General features: G+C 34.3%; 1 long non-coding RNA gene across 1 annotated transcript; it reads right to left on the reverse strand.

Moving 5' to 3' along the window:
• Positions 1–1,556: 1,556 nt before the first annotated feature.
• LOC148127945 (uncharacterized) lies at positions 1,557–1,967 on the reverse strand. The gene is made up of 2 exons (XR_015741225.1): positions 1,877–1,967; positions 1,557–1,840 (listed from the first exon to the last, which is right to left on the reverse strand). It is a non-coding gene; the product is annotated as an uncharacterized LOC148127945 (long non-coding RNA).
• Positions 1,968–16,572: the final 14,605 nt, after the last annotated feature.

Raw genomic sequence — 16,572 nt, forward strand, 5'->3', positions numbered from 1 at the left:
GCCCTGAAAAGTGGACACTTTTCCCTCAGGTTTGGAATGCCAATATAGAATCAGTTTAGCCTTGGGAGCATTTTACAAAAAGATATGCATAAGTGAAACGGAGCAGTTAGGTTCTTCCCATTGCAACTTCTATTGTGATATCCTACCATAGTGTTTTTACCTAGTAGATAAACTCCTCCTCCATTACAAATATCTGAGAATTGTTGACCTGCAAAGGATTCAGTAAGAAGCTTTCTGAAGTATACAAACAGTAGAGGGAGTAACAGGTGCCCTTTTTAAAGTTTTAGGAGCTTTTGGAAGTGCAGGTTCACAGTTATTGATTTCCTATACAAAATAAAGATTAGGGAACATGTGCATGCTTCATTTTCAGCAAAACTGGCTGCTCAAAAGAAGAATTTAATCATTGCTTTATTATTTATTCCAATTATTCCATCGTAGAAGCAAACATAGTTGCAGACAAACTCAGTAGAATATATATCCACCCATGTTATTTTCATCACAGCAGTGAATGCTTGCACAAATGAAATACAGGCTCAGTATTTTAATATAAATTGATCACAAGCAGTATCCAGCTGTGGATCAACATGAATATTTCTTTGTAAAAGTAACCAGCTTTTAAATGTGTTTTAAAATGCATGAGTCACAGTGTAAAGCAAATCACTGAACATATTGAAAAGATAACCTTACAAATTCACTAATGTAAATCAATTTCCAACTGTGCAATAATATTCTTTTATGGTGACTTGAAAGCACTTGATGATTTTGTATTGCAGGTCATTTGTTTCTGAACAAACAGCTGCTCTGCCTGAATGTTTTTCAAAAATCATAATTCTACCATGTAGACATGATGTGGTAAATGTGTTTTATTACTATTTAAATAGATTTATTATTTATAAATAAATTATAAATATTAATAGGAACACACACACACACACACACACACACACACACACACACACTTTCTAACATGTCTTTCTATTACTTTCAAGCATTTTGTGTGGCAGTGGCATTTTTTTTTAAGCCCGAGCCAATGTAATATTGTTGTTGTTATTATTGTTCATCACACAATTGATTGACAACTGTTATGTCTAGGGTATTATGAGGCAGGTGCTTGTCTGTTTGAAATCTCAAGTCTCAGATAATTTTTTTCATTTTGTATGACTTTGTCTATTTTATGATCATCCAGTTGTTCTTTTTTAAAAAAATATACTGGCCATGTAATGCTTTGTCTTCCCATGCCTCCTTTCTCTTCTTCATTTGATCTTTCTTGTAGGTCAGTTTGGCCTTTCCAGTACTCAATAAGCCTTCTTTTTTTAAAAAAACAACAAGTTTTATTGGTTTTAAAGACAAACAAAAACAAACAAAACATAAAAACATCCAACTTTCTTTCATAAATGTACAAGCAGTGTGTCGGTTGGTTTACAAATTTTTTGTGCATCCATTTCATAGTCTCAGTTACAGTTACATTGCATAATAACTCATATTATCTGTGGCTTTGCTCCGCATTAGGAGGGCTTCTCATTGAGTCCAATGCATCAAGAAAGAGACCAAGCTGGTTCAGTCTTGGATGAGCAGCCCCGAACACACGCTCAGGGAAGCTCTTTTATTGAACACACATTGTTAAACGTCACAAAAGAGAGAGTTCAGTCTACTTTACATGTTAAAAGAGTGGGGGGTCTCAGTGGATACATTGTAGCACCCAATCACAGTGCTTAAGGGATACAAAGTAACCAATCCGCGCCTGCAGTCCAGCCAGTAGCCCAAGGTGGGCAGCATCCTTTTGTTCCTGATACCTGCTTTCAGCCTACGTGAGGTCTTGCAGGTATCGAAACTCCTTTGCCTACGTGAGGCTTGGCATATATCAAAACTCCTTTGCCTACGTGAGGCTTTGGCATATATCAAAACTCCTTTGCCTACGTGAGGCTTTGGCATATGCCCAGGCTGTTAGATGTGGATTCGCTGCTGCAATTATCAATCAAAAATTGAATACCCTAGTATCACTATTAAACAATCATTTGACTATAATTTTATTCATTCATACTTTGCAAGATAACTATAATTTATTTAGTTTATTTTATAACAATTCATATAATCCTCTCAAATCTATCCTAAAAACATTTTATAGATATGATAACAAAAAAACAAATACATCTTTATATATCTTTATTTTCTAAAATTTTAGATATTCTATTATTGTATTTTATTATCTAACCATTGATAGAAAAGGTCCCAAATTTTATAACATTGTTTATCCTCTTGTTCTCTAATTTCAAATGTCAATCTACTCATTTCAGCACATTCCAATATTTTCTTAATAATTTCCTCCTGTAATGGTATTTTCTCATTTTTCCAATTTTTAGCAAATACAATCCTAGCCACTGTTAATGCATTTACAATCAAATATTTTAAATCTTTACTGTATAAATCAGGTAAAATTCCCAATAAAAAAATCTCTGGTTTCAAGTCTATATGTTTCTTTATCATTTTTTCCAACCACATGCGGATTTTAGTCCAGTATTTTCTAGCGTCCTCACAAGTCTACCACATATGGTAATATGAGCCAGGTATCTGATGACATTTCCAACATTTTTCAGATTTATTCTTGAACATTCTTGCTATTCTTGTCGGGGGAAAGTGCCACCTGTAAAACATCTTATACAAATTTTCTTTATATGCTGTTGACATTGTCATTTTATAATTTTGAGACCACAATTTTTCCCATTTCTCTAAATCAATCCCATATCCAAAATTCTTCCCCCAAGCAATCATAGTTTCTTTAACTTGTTCTTCCTCTAGTTTAGTTTCCAATAAATAACCATAAGATTTTTTAATCACCCTTTCATCAGTACCTGTCAAAATCTTATCTAAGTCAGTCAATTTGTCATAAAATCCTTCTGTTTTGAGATCTTCATCATACCTTGAATGTATTTGCGCATATGAAAACCAATTCATCTTTTTACCTTGTTCCTCTAAGTTTTGCATCGATTTAAGTTCACCCTTTTCATCCAATATTTCCCCATATCTAACTGTTTGTTCCTTCTTATAAATTATAGGATAGGAAAATGCTTCAATAGTCGATAACCAAACTGGAATTTTCAAATAACATTGTCTTTTAATCTTCTCCCAATTTAACCACAAAGACTCCCGTATATGATGTCTTCTAAAATAGCCCTGTGTTTTAGTTCCCTTGTACCATAGAAAAGCATGCCAGCCCAACAACAAATCATGACCTTCTAATGTCAACAATCTAGTCTTTCTTAGTGTTATCCATTCCACATCAAATTTGCAGCTTGATAGTACAACTCCCAATTAGGCAAACCAAATCCTCTTCTAATTCTAGCATCTTGCAAGAGTTTTAACTTTATTCTCGCTTTCTTACCTTGCCATATATATTTCAACACAATTTTATTTAAATCTTCAAAATAGCCTTTTCCAAGCCTAATTGGTATTGTTTGAAACAGGTATAAAATTCTGGGTAAGATATTCATCTTGATTGTTGAGATTCTCCCTATTAATGACAATTGTAGATTTTCCCATTTCGTCAAATCTAACACTATCTGTTGTTTAAGTTTAATGTAATTGTTCTCTTTTAATGTACTACATCTTGCTGTCAAATGTATCCCCAAATATTTAACCTTGTTCGTGACTTGAATTTTCAATAGGTCTGCCGGTTCTTCTTTTTGTCTTAGTAGATATTCTTTATCAAGATCTTTGTTTTATCTTTATTTATTTTCAAACCAGCCACCTTACCTTATGCCTCTATCTTTTCCAATAATTTTGGTGCTGTTTCTAAAGGGTCTTCCAAAATAAAAGCCAAATCATCCACAAAGGCTTGCAATTTAAATTCTTCCTTTTAAATTTTCATTCCTTTTATACTTTTATCGTCTCTAATATTTCTATTCAACACTTCCAAAGTTAATACAAATAGCAAAGGTGATAGTGGGCATCCTTGTCTTGTACCTTTTCTTATATTGATGGAATCTGTCAATTCTCCCTCTATCATTACCTTTGCCGTTTGCTTATGGTATATGGCTTCTATTGCTTGAATAAATTTTCTGGCGAAACCTATCTGTTCCAATAATAATAGCATGAATCTCCAATTCACATTATCAAATGCCTTTTGTGCATCTAAGAATATCAAAGCCATTTGTTTTTCAGGATGTGCCTCGTAGTATTCCAAAGTGTCCAAGATTACTCTCATATTATCTTTAATTTGTCTCTTTGGCAGAAATCCATTTTGATCAGGATGAATAAAATTATTTAAGTATTTTTTAAGTCTTTCTGCCAAAATTGAAGTGAAAATTTTATAGTCTGCATTTAGTAAAGAAATAGGTCTATAATTCTTAATTCACAGTGGATCAGCCTCTTCTTTTGGAATAAGTGTTATATATGCTTCTGACCATGTTTTGGGTATCTTCTTCTTTAACATAACTTTGTTCATGACTTCTAGCAATGGGAGACTCAGTGATTCTTGTAGTGTTTTATAAAATTCTGCCGGAAGCCCATCTGGACCTGGTGCTTTTCCATTATTTTGCTTCTTAAGTGCTTCAGTTAATTCCATCATTGTTATATTGCTTTCTAACATTTTTTCAGTCTCTTTAGATATCATAGGTAGATTAGCATTCTGTAAGTACTGTTTGACTCTTTCCTCATCAATATTCTCTTGTTTATATAGTTGCCCATAAAAGTCTCGAATAATTTCCTTTTTCTCTTTATTGCTGTAGCAAACTTGACCTTGATCATCTATTAACTGCAATATTTTCCTTGATTCTTTCTCCTTTCTCAATTTGTATGCTAACCATCTACCTGGTTTGTTTGCATCTTCAAAGTAGTTGTTTAGCACTTCTAATTTTCTGTGCTAATTCTTCTTTCTCTATTTGACCCATTTTGTGTTTAATTATGTCCAATTTTAGTTTAATGTCTTTTTTCTGTGGCATTTTCTGTAGTTCTTTTTCAAGTCTTTTATGCTCGTCTTCTAAAACTTTAGTGGCTTGCCTTTTCCTGATGTTCCTTTTCCTTGTATAGTCTATTATCAAGCCTCTGGCATATGCCTTCATTGTATCCCAAACATTCTGAATTGAAGTATCTTCTTTTTTATTTTCTCTAAAGAAAAAGGCCAATTCTTTCTCCATCCATTGTGTAAAGTCTTTTTCCTTTAAAATAGTATTATTTAACGTCCATCTTGATCTTCTTTTTTGTCCTTTCCATTTAATTGTCACTGGATTGTGGTCTGCCCAAATACTTGTTTCAATATTTGTTTCTTGAATATTAGATATTAGTTCTGTTGAAATCCAAATCATATCTATTCTGGACCATGATAAATGTCTATTTGAGTAAAAAGTATACTGTGGATCTTGTTCACATTGTTCTTTAGTTTCCCCCTGTTCACCTACTGCGCCTTTTTCTTTTTCAGTCTCCATTTGGCCCTCTTGAAATTCAATTAATGAGACCTCTTTTTCTGCCTCTTCCTCTCTCTTTCTAAAGAATTCTGCATAGAATAATTCTGCTTTCTCAATTGAATCAATTCTATGTCTCTGTTCTTACCATGTAAACATTAATCCTTCTGGAATTAGCCATCTGTAGTTCACCTCTTTTTTCAGTAACATTTTAGTTAAAAATTGGTATTCTCTTCTTATCTCTCTCACTTTTCTGGGTATTTGTTTTAAAACCACAATCTCCTTGCCCTTATATTTCAATGTTTTCTCTCTTGCCACTTGCAATATTTGTGTTTTAATGGCTTTTTTTGTAAATCTGATATGAGCTTCTCTTGGTAGGTTATTTCTCATTGCATATCTTGTAAAAACTCGATATACTTCATCTACTCCATCCATCATCTTCTCTTCTGTTATTTCCAAAGCTTCAGCCAATATTTCTATCATTATCTCAGCTAGATTTTGTCCTTTTTCTTCCTCTATGTTTTGAAATCTGAGATAAAATTCTGATCTGTCTATCTCCCATTTCAGCATCCCACTTTTATCATGTTCAACCATTGTTAATCTGGTATCGATGTCTCCAATCTTTTTATCTCTTTGTTTATCTTCTTCAATTTTTTGGAATCTCTCATCATATTTCACCATCATTTGTTGAATATTCTCCACTTTTTCATCAGTTTTCTCTGTTCTTTGTTCAATGTTCTCTATTCTCTTTTCAATAGTGTCTGATTTTGTTTTAATTTCTTGGATTCCTTGCACAATCATCTGTAAGGTCACTTTTTCTTGTTCTTTGTCTTGCTTCAACATTGTCTGGATTGAACATTGTCCTCCAGGTGGGGAGGCGGAAGTAGAAGTTGAGGAGCCAGAAGCTATAAATTTCCTGCTCATTTTAAACAATTGAAGATCTTCAGGTTCTTCTGAACCTTAATCCAATTGTGAAGTAGCCAATTATAATCCAAGATGAAGAATAAAAATGGTAGAAGAAAAAAAGCCCAATAATAATAGAAAAAAAAAGAAAGGAGAGAAAATTTCTTCAGGTTCTTCTAAGCCTTAATCCAATCAATAATTAAATGAAAAAGAAGGGAAGAAACAAAAAATGTTTTTTAAAAAGGACAAAAAAAGAAAAGGAGAAAAAAAGAAATTCTTCAGGTTTTTCACCACCTTAATCAATTAAAAGGTCTCAAAAATAGAAAAATAAAAAAATAAAATGAACCAAAAATATGGATGGAAAAAGCAAGAAATCCCAGAGAAGAAGGGGAAGAAAAGAAAAGAATTTTTTTTTGAGGCTTTCCCTTTAAAATAAAAAGCAAAAATGGAAATATTACAAAAATAAAGGCTTTTTTTAAGAAAAAAAAAGGAGTACGGTAAAGCTGGTAAGGAGGGGTAGCACAACTTAAAAAAAATAAAAAGAACACACTGCACTGTATTTAATCATCCAAGGCTCTTATTATAACTCTCTTCTCCACAAACTTCAAAACCAAGCTTCAATTGTTGATAGAAATCCAGAAGAACACCTGCAATAACACTCTCCCATACTCTTCCCTCTATCTTATCACAATGCAATGTCCTTGAAAGGAAGTCTCTGATCTTTCTTTCCCAGCTTTCTCAGCTTCGTCTAAGATATTTTCAAGCCTCCAGTTGGCAGTGTTACAAAGTTTCTTAATTCTCACTTTCCCAGGCAAAATGTGATAGAAGTTAAAAAAAAAGAAGTATATAAAAAAAGAAAAGTAACTAAAGGGAGGCTCTAACCTAAAATGTTACAAAGTCAAAAAAGAGAAGAAAGAATAAATGTAAATAAGAAAAAAGCCAGTCTAGTTAGCAAATGCTAAATTGCAATAGAAGTCCAGTAATAAAAAAAATAAAAAAATAAAAACCCAAGCCTTATTTTGACATTTCCGTTTAAAAACCACCGCTTATTCCGTTCTGTCAAAAAACATTTACAGATTTTTTCTTTTCCTTAGGGTGTCCCTTTAAGTCTTAGAATAATGATAAAAAAAAAGTCCTCACCAAACCAACACACTTTCTCTTTCCGATCGGAGCTGTCCCAACTTCAGTAGCTTTAATGGCTGCCTCTCTACCGCCGGCAAGAAGGGCTTCTCCTGGATCAGCCAGGGACTTGGCAGTACCCCTGGGATCTACAGGATGCACCCTTCACTATCACCATCTCTTCGGGCCGATTTAGGTCCGTTGGCACCTTCCAGAGGCAAAGATATCGGCTGCAATCTCAGACCTCTGAGATTGCATGCCATCTCGTCGCGATGTCAGCTCCGCCCCCCCTCCAATAAGCCTTCTTGTTATACTAGTTTTAGTGCATCTTTTTCAATCTCATGAGTTGGAAACCATAGAAGGAAATGAATTTTTAAAATTTATGTTATTATGGTCAATGTCCAGGATTTTATTTTATTGATTTCAATACAATAAGAGGGTAACAGGAGTCAAATTTAGAAACACAGACATTTTCTAGATTATTACAAGTAGTCCTCACTTAATGACTACATTTGGGACTGGCAACTTTGTTGCTAAGTGACACAGACATTAAGTGAGATATCACATGTTCACAATGGACTTAAACCTTAAACTACAATGGACTTAAATACTCACTCATGAGTATTTCAGTGAATCATCCATAGTCATTAAGTGAGAACTCAGGTAATTTTTTTTAAAAAAATAATGTAAATAAAGGTACAGATTTGAGAATGGTCTGGGATGCAAGCAAACTTTTACAAGTTACCTGATACAACGTATTTTTGAAATTATGAGGAAGAGACAAGAGAAAATACAAAACATTTTAAATTAAATTAGAAGAAAAAAATAGGAAGAATTAAGAAAATAGATGAATATCTTAGAAACCGAAATCTCCTCCAGAACTCTACAACACCTTTATACCAGGATGGACCAATGGGACTGCTGTTATTGCATCTCATCACAACAGCCCTGGTTAGCAGCCAGGTCAGCCAATCAGCTCTTGTGATAGTAGAGCTGCCATTCAAGGCCAGAATTGAGATACTTCTTCCTTGTACTCACTTCGTTGGCTGGCTCATGCCAGCTAAAACTAATAACCCCACTCCAACAGCTTGGAAAAATTGCACAAAGAAATACTCATGGAAGCAAGCTTGGAACAGGAAATAGCAGAGGGAAATCTTTTTTGAGACATTGGAAGTGGGTGGGAGAGAAATTGACATCATACAGACTGTGGGATAAGCATCTCATTGTTTGAGGTATTCAAAGCTAGATTGGAAGAAAATACTTGAAGGGATCAGAGACTATTTTGGTCTGAGAGAATGGAACAAAAATGCTAAGCTTTCTTCCATTTCCTCTGCTTACTGCTGTTGTTCTTGGAATCAGATAGGAAAACTCTGAAAGATGACATCATTGTAACTCTAAGACAGCTAAGCAAAGTGCCAGCATCAAAAGATCAAGGCAAATGAGATGAGAAACAGACGGGATGTGAGAAAAATCAGTGGGTTCAAGTGGGAGAATGGACTCAGTTGCAGATGGACACTTTGTTTGTTTGTTTTAAAAAATATATGAGTACTGCAGGAAACATTTCTGGGAATGTGAAGATAGCTGGAATATTTAGCACTTACACATGATAAGTGTTTAAGATCCAGCTCATCTGCCTGTGTGAGTATAGTTGGAAGTCTTATCCTTAATGAAAGGAAGAAACACCCATATTTTCCAGTCATCATTTAACTAATAGTTTAGTTAACAGAAAGTGTGTTTTCTAGATCCCATCTGATGATAACTAATAGTTGAAGGATAAAAATATCATCTGATGGGATCTAGAAAACATATTTTCTGTGTCATAGCAAATGACCCATGGAACAGTATATCTCCCTCAGGCTAGGATGGACCCAATCCTGCCAGTTTTTCATTGAACATTGAAGACCTGGCTCAGCCTGGGCATTCAGCCAGGATGTTGGATGAGATAATATCATATATTTTGCCTTAGACTGTCATTACCTGGGTGCAATATGTTTGCTCTTTTTAAATGCGATTTTATTTTTGTTTTTAATTTTTGTGAGCTGCCCAGATTTGTACATGGGTGGGTGGCCATATAAGTCAAATGATTGCATGAATGACTGAATAAATGAAGTCAGAAAAACATTTGATGGAAAATATATAGGAAAGGATGTCTGTTTTTGTATGAGTAACATCAAATGAGCAGATCAGAGTAATACATCAAGTCATATTATGCACAGAATTTTAAAACTTTACGTATAACTAACAAGGTACAGAGTTACTACATATAGTAGAGAAAGATGGAGATATAAGAACCCACAGATACAGGAATAGAGTTTTTTCTCTTGCTTTTTCAGACTAATATTTTAGGGTCATGTATATGAATATAATATCCTATTTTAAATATCTAATCCATTATAAATGAGTGTTTATAATATGTAATCCATTATAAATGAGTATAAATATTCCAGGATGGAATATTTGAACTCTACATATCAAAGTAAGTCCAGCCAACAAACATTTGCATTGTCAATAAAAACTTTTTCAATAGCATATTATGTCTTTCTTCTGCTAAAATAATGGGCAGAGTAAAATATTAATGTGTACGTAATTCATGTAGAAAACATTTTTTCTACACTATATTTACAGAACCTTTAAACAAAAATGGAATGGTATATTGAATGTAGAAATGGTTTCTGACTAACAATCTTGCAAAGAAGCCATAATAAGTGACTGATGAAGTAGACATCAGGCTAGGCTGGGTTTCTTGTATGACTTCTCCAGTTGTTCTAGGATTTTATCTGCTAACTAAGCTACAGGGGACTTAATTTACTTCCCATGTGCATCTGAAACTATACCAGATTCTGTAATAGTGTTTGGATGGATTCCATTTTAGGCCGTTCTGGTTCTTTGCAGTAATGTTAGTCATTAAGCAAGTCACCATGTGATTACACCTAATTTTTGTTGCAGTCATTAAATGAATCACCATGGTTGGTCAATGAACTTGGCAGTTGTTAAGCAAATCTGTTGTCTACAATAGGTGTTTTGTGCTGTAAACCGGAATTAAACACAGGTTTCTGGCAAAAATTGCTACAAATTGTGGCAGTATGGCTGCAGCGTGCTGCAAATGGCTATAAATGTGGGTTGATTGTCAAGCACTCAAAAGGCAATCACATGACCATTAAAGTGAGAGTCAGCCACGGGAACTTTGAATCTGGGTCACAGATCACCCTGAGCAGATCTATGACTGGTCATAAATCAGTCTGACCAGTAAATATAGTTTTTAAAACAGTTGAAGTAACCTGCATGTTTCCAGGGCCAAGTTTTCTCTAATAGAGTTCCAAGGGATGAAACAATAATTGGATTTACTAGCGATACTATAACATTGAAAATTTAATTTTGGCACACCATGTAAATCTGTGTAGTTATTCTTGAGTATGCTGTTCACTTTAAAAGAAAGCAGGAAAAAAGCAATGTTAGCTTGATACTGTCTAAACAACTATAAAATATAATGGGAGAGATGAAAGAACTGCTATTTGAGAAGGTTAATTATAAGTTACCTCTCAAGTTAATAGAGGAGGAAGAATAATCACTTAAGAGGTGTTATAGTTATAGGAAAAAAGGAAGGACACGTGAGTTGAACCTCTCAGTTCAATAAAGCCATAATGTGTTATTTGGTGACACAACTACTACGTAATTCAGCAACTACGGTTTAATTTTCTGTTAACATCTAAAACATTTTTAAGTAAACAAAATGTACAGCCACCAGGAGGCGGTGATGCATCATTGCATCCTTTTAGAAATTGAATAACATTTGACTTAAGTTTGCATTTCTTTTGCTATCTGTACTCTACAGATATTTATCTGCTTTCTTCTTAACAATTTTGCTGAACAAATCCAGGCCTGCTTTCCATCATGTAATAATCGCCATAATAATTTAGCCTGAAGTTTGTTTTCAAAATAATGGAGCCCATCGATTTGTTCCTTCATTATACTTGTTTTTGGAAGTAGCAGGATCGGATACAGCATTAATAGCCCTCTAAATATAAAAATTACACAAAGGGCGACTAGTAATCTTATTCAAGTTGCCACTGTTATTTAATGTAGCTGTCTTCTCTGCATGGAATACTTTAAGGGTCCTCTCAATAAACAGATAAAAATATATAATAAATGCAAGGTAAAATAGTATCAATTATCCAAATAACAGAAGATTAAAAAGATATCCTGAAAGGACTAACAGGTCAAAAATGCATTTAGAAATATTTGCTTGCTTCTGATAGTTGCCTTTGTCACTATGATTTATTAAATAGTCAGTTTATTCTATTTTATAAGCTTGTGAAACTCCATGGAGTCAGAAAAAAAATATTTCAAGATCTGAAAACAATTGGATAAATCAAGATCACAAGACTGTGTTATGCAGATTGCAAATAGCAAAATTCCTTAGTATTCCAATAGGGATCTCTGCATGACAAAAAAAGAATGTTAAGTACTATTAATACAGTACTAGTTAATGTAGGAATATGCAATTCAAATCTGATCTGTATCAGTGCATGTCAAGTTTTGGTGTCTTCCATACTCTCAAATGTTTGAAAGCAGGAAAATCTGCAGATAGTCTGATTGCAATAGATAACGTTCAAGACTCATTTTTCATTAATATAATCTCTTTTTTGGGCTGTGAAGTTTAGACAAGAGGAAAATGCATCCTAATGAATTGGATTCATTGCTGAAAAAAGCAAAGTAAATTTCAATAGCACACATTAGCTGTTCTTGTTGAGTTCAAGGAATAAAGGACCGTCTCAAGTTTCAAGCCACAGAAGACAGAATTCGAAGAATTTGATGAAGTCTTTAAGATTGATTTGATGAAGGTTCAGCCACATAGCAATCTTTATTTCCATTGCAGACTTCTTAATATATCTTGCTTATTTCAGAAGTATGGTAGAAAAACATCCCATGTCATCTTTTGCAGGAAGTTGAGCATCAGCCCAACCAACCAACCAACAATTGGATAATAAAAAAAAACTTGCAAAGGATTTGGGTGAAGATCTTGAGAGATCTCAGTGTTTTCATACAAGCTCTTGTGAGATGTCAGTGAATCTCATTATTTTATTTTTAGAATTTACTATAACTGAATAACAGAGTTGGAAGAGACCTTGGAGGTCTTCTAATCCATTCCCCTGATCAAGCAGGAGAACTTATATAATGGCTGTCTAATTTCTTCTTACAAACCCTGCAGTAATGGAGCACCGACAACTTCTGAAGGCAAGCCATTCCATTGATTAATTATTATAACTATCAGGAAACTTCTTAGTTCTAGGTTGGTTCTCTTCTTGATTAGTTTTCATCCATTGCTTCTTGTCCTGCCATCAGGTTCTTTGGAGAATGGGTTGACCCACTCTTCTTTTTCACAGCCCCTCAAATATTGAAACACTGCTATCATTTTCCCCTAGTCCTTCTTTTCACTAGACTAGACATACCCAATTTCTGTAACCGTTCTTCATATGTTTTAGCCTCCAGTCCCCTAATCATCTTTGTCACTCTTCTCTGCACTCTTTCTAGAATCTCAACATTTAACGTTTTTTATATTGAGGTGCCCCAAACTGGATGCATATTCCAAGTGCGGTCTTACCCAGTGGTGATATTCATTTTTTTTTTAACTACTGGCTATGTGGGTGTGGCTTTGTGGGCGTGGTGTGGCTTTGTGGGCATGGCTTTGTGAGCATGGTAGGGGAAGGATATTGTAAAATCCCCATTTCCACCCCACTCCAGGGGAAGGTTCCCCCCCAAAAAAACCCTTCCCTCTCCACCCTACTAACCTGCTTTCTAGCTCTGTTCTCCTGTGCAGGGCAATAAAAGAAGACCCAGCTGATCAGCTGGGACTTGGGAGGCAGAGAATAGATGGGGGTGGGTCCAGTCAGAGGTGCTATTTGCTGGTTCTCTGAACTACTCAAAAATTCCGCTACCAGTTCTCCAGAATTGGCCAGAACCTGATGAATACCACCTCTGGTCTTACCAAGGCATTATAAAGTGGTACTGACATTTCACATGAAGTTTTATCCAATATAGGTGTTGGATATAATTCTATGAGAGGAAAAGGAAGACAAAAACATAAAGTGAAGCATCGTTTTGACAATTGTCTCCACAATTATCTGTGTCTTGGTTCTCACACAGAAATGTCCCAGCAAATGTGGAGATAAAGGTTTCTTAGGACTCATTCCTCTTTGCATTTAATCATAGCATAAACATGCAGTGGAAAATTCAGTGTTCTGTCCTGTCCCAATGATATTGCCTTCATCCCATTTTTTCCTATTAGTAAAGAAGCTAAGTATTCTGTAGTTGTACTGTTGGTAAAATAGTACTTTCTTCTTTATTCTAACAATTTTCATTTGCGACCACCAATTAAATAAAATCTAAGCTGAGTGTTGGGGAGTAGGGTGATTATTTTGACTTGAAACAAGACGACCAGCACTGAGAAGGAAAAATTGATGCCGCTGTATTAAGGATGGGGTCATAGTACTTCTTCTCAGTAGTGGGGAAGGACTTTGTTGATAGGCTCAAGAAAAAATGATTTGTTCAACAAATCAGCAACCACCAGAGAAAGAATTATCTGAGAATAGAGCATAGACAGAAGAAAAAAATGCATTTTCTGAATAATTTGTGCAATCTGGACTTTATTATTCAAAGTCCACTTTATTAGTTATTATTGATGTTATTTCAATGAAAAGGAACTGAAGAGAGGTCCTACTTGTAACTCAGCTATGAAAGTAGTAGGCTTTCTGGAATCATAAAGTCCTTGCTCACTTATAAGGTACATGGAAATATATGCGTGTATTGTCTTCAATCCTAAGCTACATATATTCTCTATTAGATATATTTTTCATAACATAAAAATGAATGTCTACTTCTGCTAAGAAAATAGCAGCTTCAGCAGCAAACTCAGTGAAGAAGAGCTGATTCTCTGGAATCTGAAATACTCTGCTTATTGTTTACATATTATTAATCTCTGGAATAATTCTTTTTGAGAATTATGTCATGACCAATTTGAGAGTGTAGCATTAATCAGGTTGAATGATCTAGAAAAGTGTGAACTGGGCGTTTTTCACTTTTAGTTTAAATTCAAACTAAATAAGAATTTGGAGCCTTGGAAAATTCATCTCCTCTCTCACTTAAAGTGGATTTATAAGGGTGGATTTATAAGCACTCATAGAGTTGTTTCTGATCCCAGTTAGGTGAACTTTGCTTATATCCCTGGATGAGTTTCTGCAAGCCTTTGGAGTGAACGGGCTGTTTCCTGATTCATCCAACACTTCCTTATAATCAGAATTTGTAAGAAATTTCAGGCTACACATATTATTTGTTCTTGTACACTAGAAGTTTCTTTTTGTCTTTCTGTGTCCTCAGCATTTCCATCTAGAGTCTGTTCTGGAATGTTTCCCAAGCTTCAGTAGCATATTTTGTGGTGGTATATGAGAAGGAGGAAGCTTAATCATGGCTTGAGGTCATTACCAGCTGGAGTAAGGCTTTATAAACTGGTTTTCAAGCCATGCAATGCAGAGTTGCTGGTCGAGGATTGAGATACTTGTCAGCATATTTCAAATTATTATCACTGGAATCTCATTCTTTCAAAAAAATAGATAGGGAGCAAAAAGAAATTCTATCTCTGGGATGAGTCACTGCTTTGCAAAAAACTAGGCTACAATGCATTTAAATGCAGTGGGAATGTGATCCTTGTTGGATGTTTGACTTCTGGTGATGCATTATAGTTCAGACTACCATGAATCATTTTGGATTTAATAAAATATTAGTGTTGTAGCACTTCAAATGCTACCAAAACTTTGACCCTATCTATGATGGATTCTGTCATAGTTGCTGTGTATAAAATGTTTTTTTTGTGATACTTTACCCTCCCTAAGGAAATGAGAAGTCACTTCTGATATACTGTATATCAGGACATACAAGTTTGCGCAAACAATGGAAAATTTCCAATACCACTGTTTATTAAGAATTAAAAGGAGGATTAAGTGCATTTCCTGGGAGCTGCCGGCATTATTCAGTACTGTATGAAAATAGAACCTTGAAATGTGTTGCCAGAGGGAAAGATTAATATTATAATTTGCTGATTAAACAAAATATTTGATGTTCCTCTGGAATCTCCCACACCTATTTTTATCAAGCTGTAATGATTAAAGGGAAATGCATTCAAACTTGTACTTCAAAGTCTTTTGAAGACCAAAAATATGTAGTGGTAAAAGGCTCTCAGAAATATTGGAAAAGGCATACATACTATCATAGAGATAATTTGAGAAATAAAATGAAATTATAATTCTTTTCACTAGGTACAATTCTAGAGTATATTTACAAGAAACATCAAAGTTGACTGAGATACTACATTCTTATGGCTTTGCCCAACACCAGCAATATCTGATTGGAAACCTGAAGCAGCAAAAGCAAAACTAACAACAAAATATTCACAATGAAAGTTTAACCAAATTCAAGCAAGAATGGCTTCCAGATATACAATACATCAAGGCAAATCCAAATCCAAACCCAAACATAATATAATTTCTAAGGGGTTTAAATGCATATAAATATTGCAAATCATTTGGAGTATAAAGAAGGAGGAAGTTAAAAACCAAACATATCTATTTTTCTAAGTTCTTTTTTCTCTATTTCTTTTAAAATTTATAAACAGTAATAAATAATATTAGAATGGAGACTTAGTGTTAAGCTTGAAGTTCAAAGAAACCTATTTATATTATAAATAATGTAAGCCTTTTTGCAGTTTTCTACCAACGACATACTTAGCTTTAACAACCATATGTTTAACATTTTAGAAATTATATTTAACATTGATATCATTTGTCTCCTTCCCATTAAAAGTTTAACTTATTCAAACATCACAGTGTTAACAATTTCTAGTTTATATTGCATAAATACCACTGCTCCTACAAATATCTGTACTTCATAATGTATTATTTGCACCCTATAATGGGTAAAACAATTAGAAAAATTAGTAATATATAGTATGGTATTCAGCTTTGTTCAGGTATTTTCCCACGTCATTATAGTTGTGCTTTTAAAGTTGTAGCAACATTTCAGCAGAATCTCATCTGCCATCATCAGGCTTCTGTATTGTGTTCGTCTGTGAGTCAGACTTTCACAGCTGTTTCTGTTTTAAATT

This window comes from Pseudonaja textilis, chromosome 1 (genome assembly GCF_049901715.1).
Source record: "Pseudonaja textilis isolate UNSWEBS1 chromosome 1, rPseTex1.2, whole genome shotgun sequence".
Lineage (NCBI taxonomy): Eukaryota > Metazoa > Chordata > Lepidosauria > Squamata > Elapidae > Pseudonaja > Pseudonaja textilis.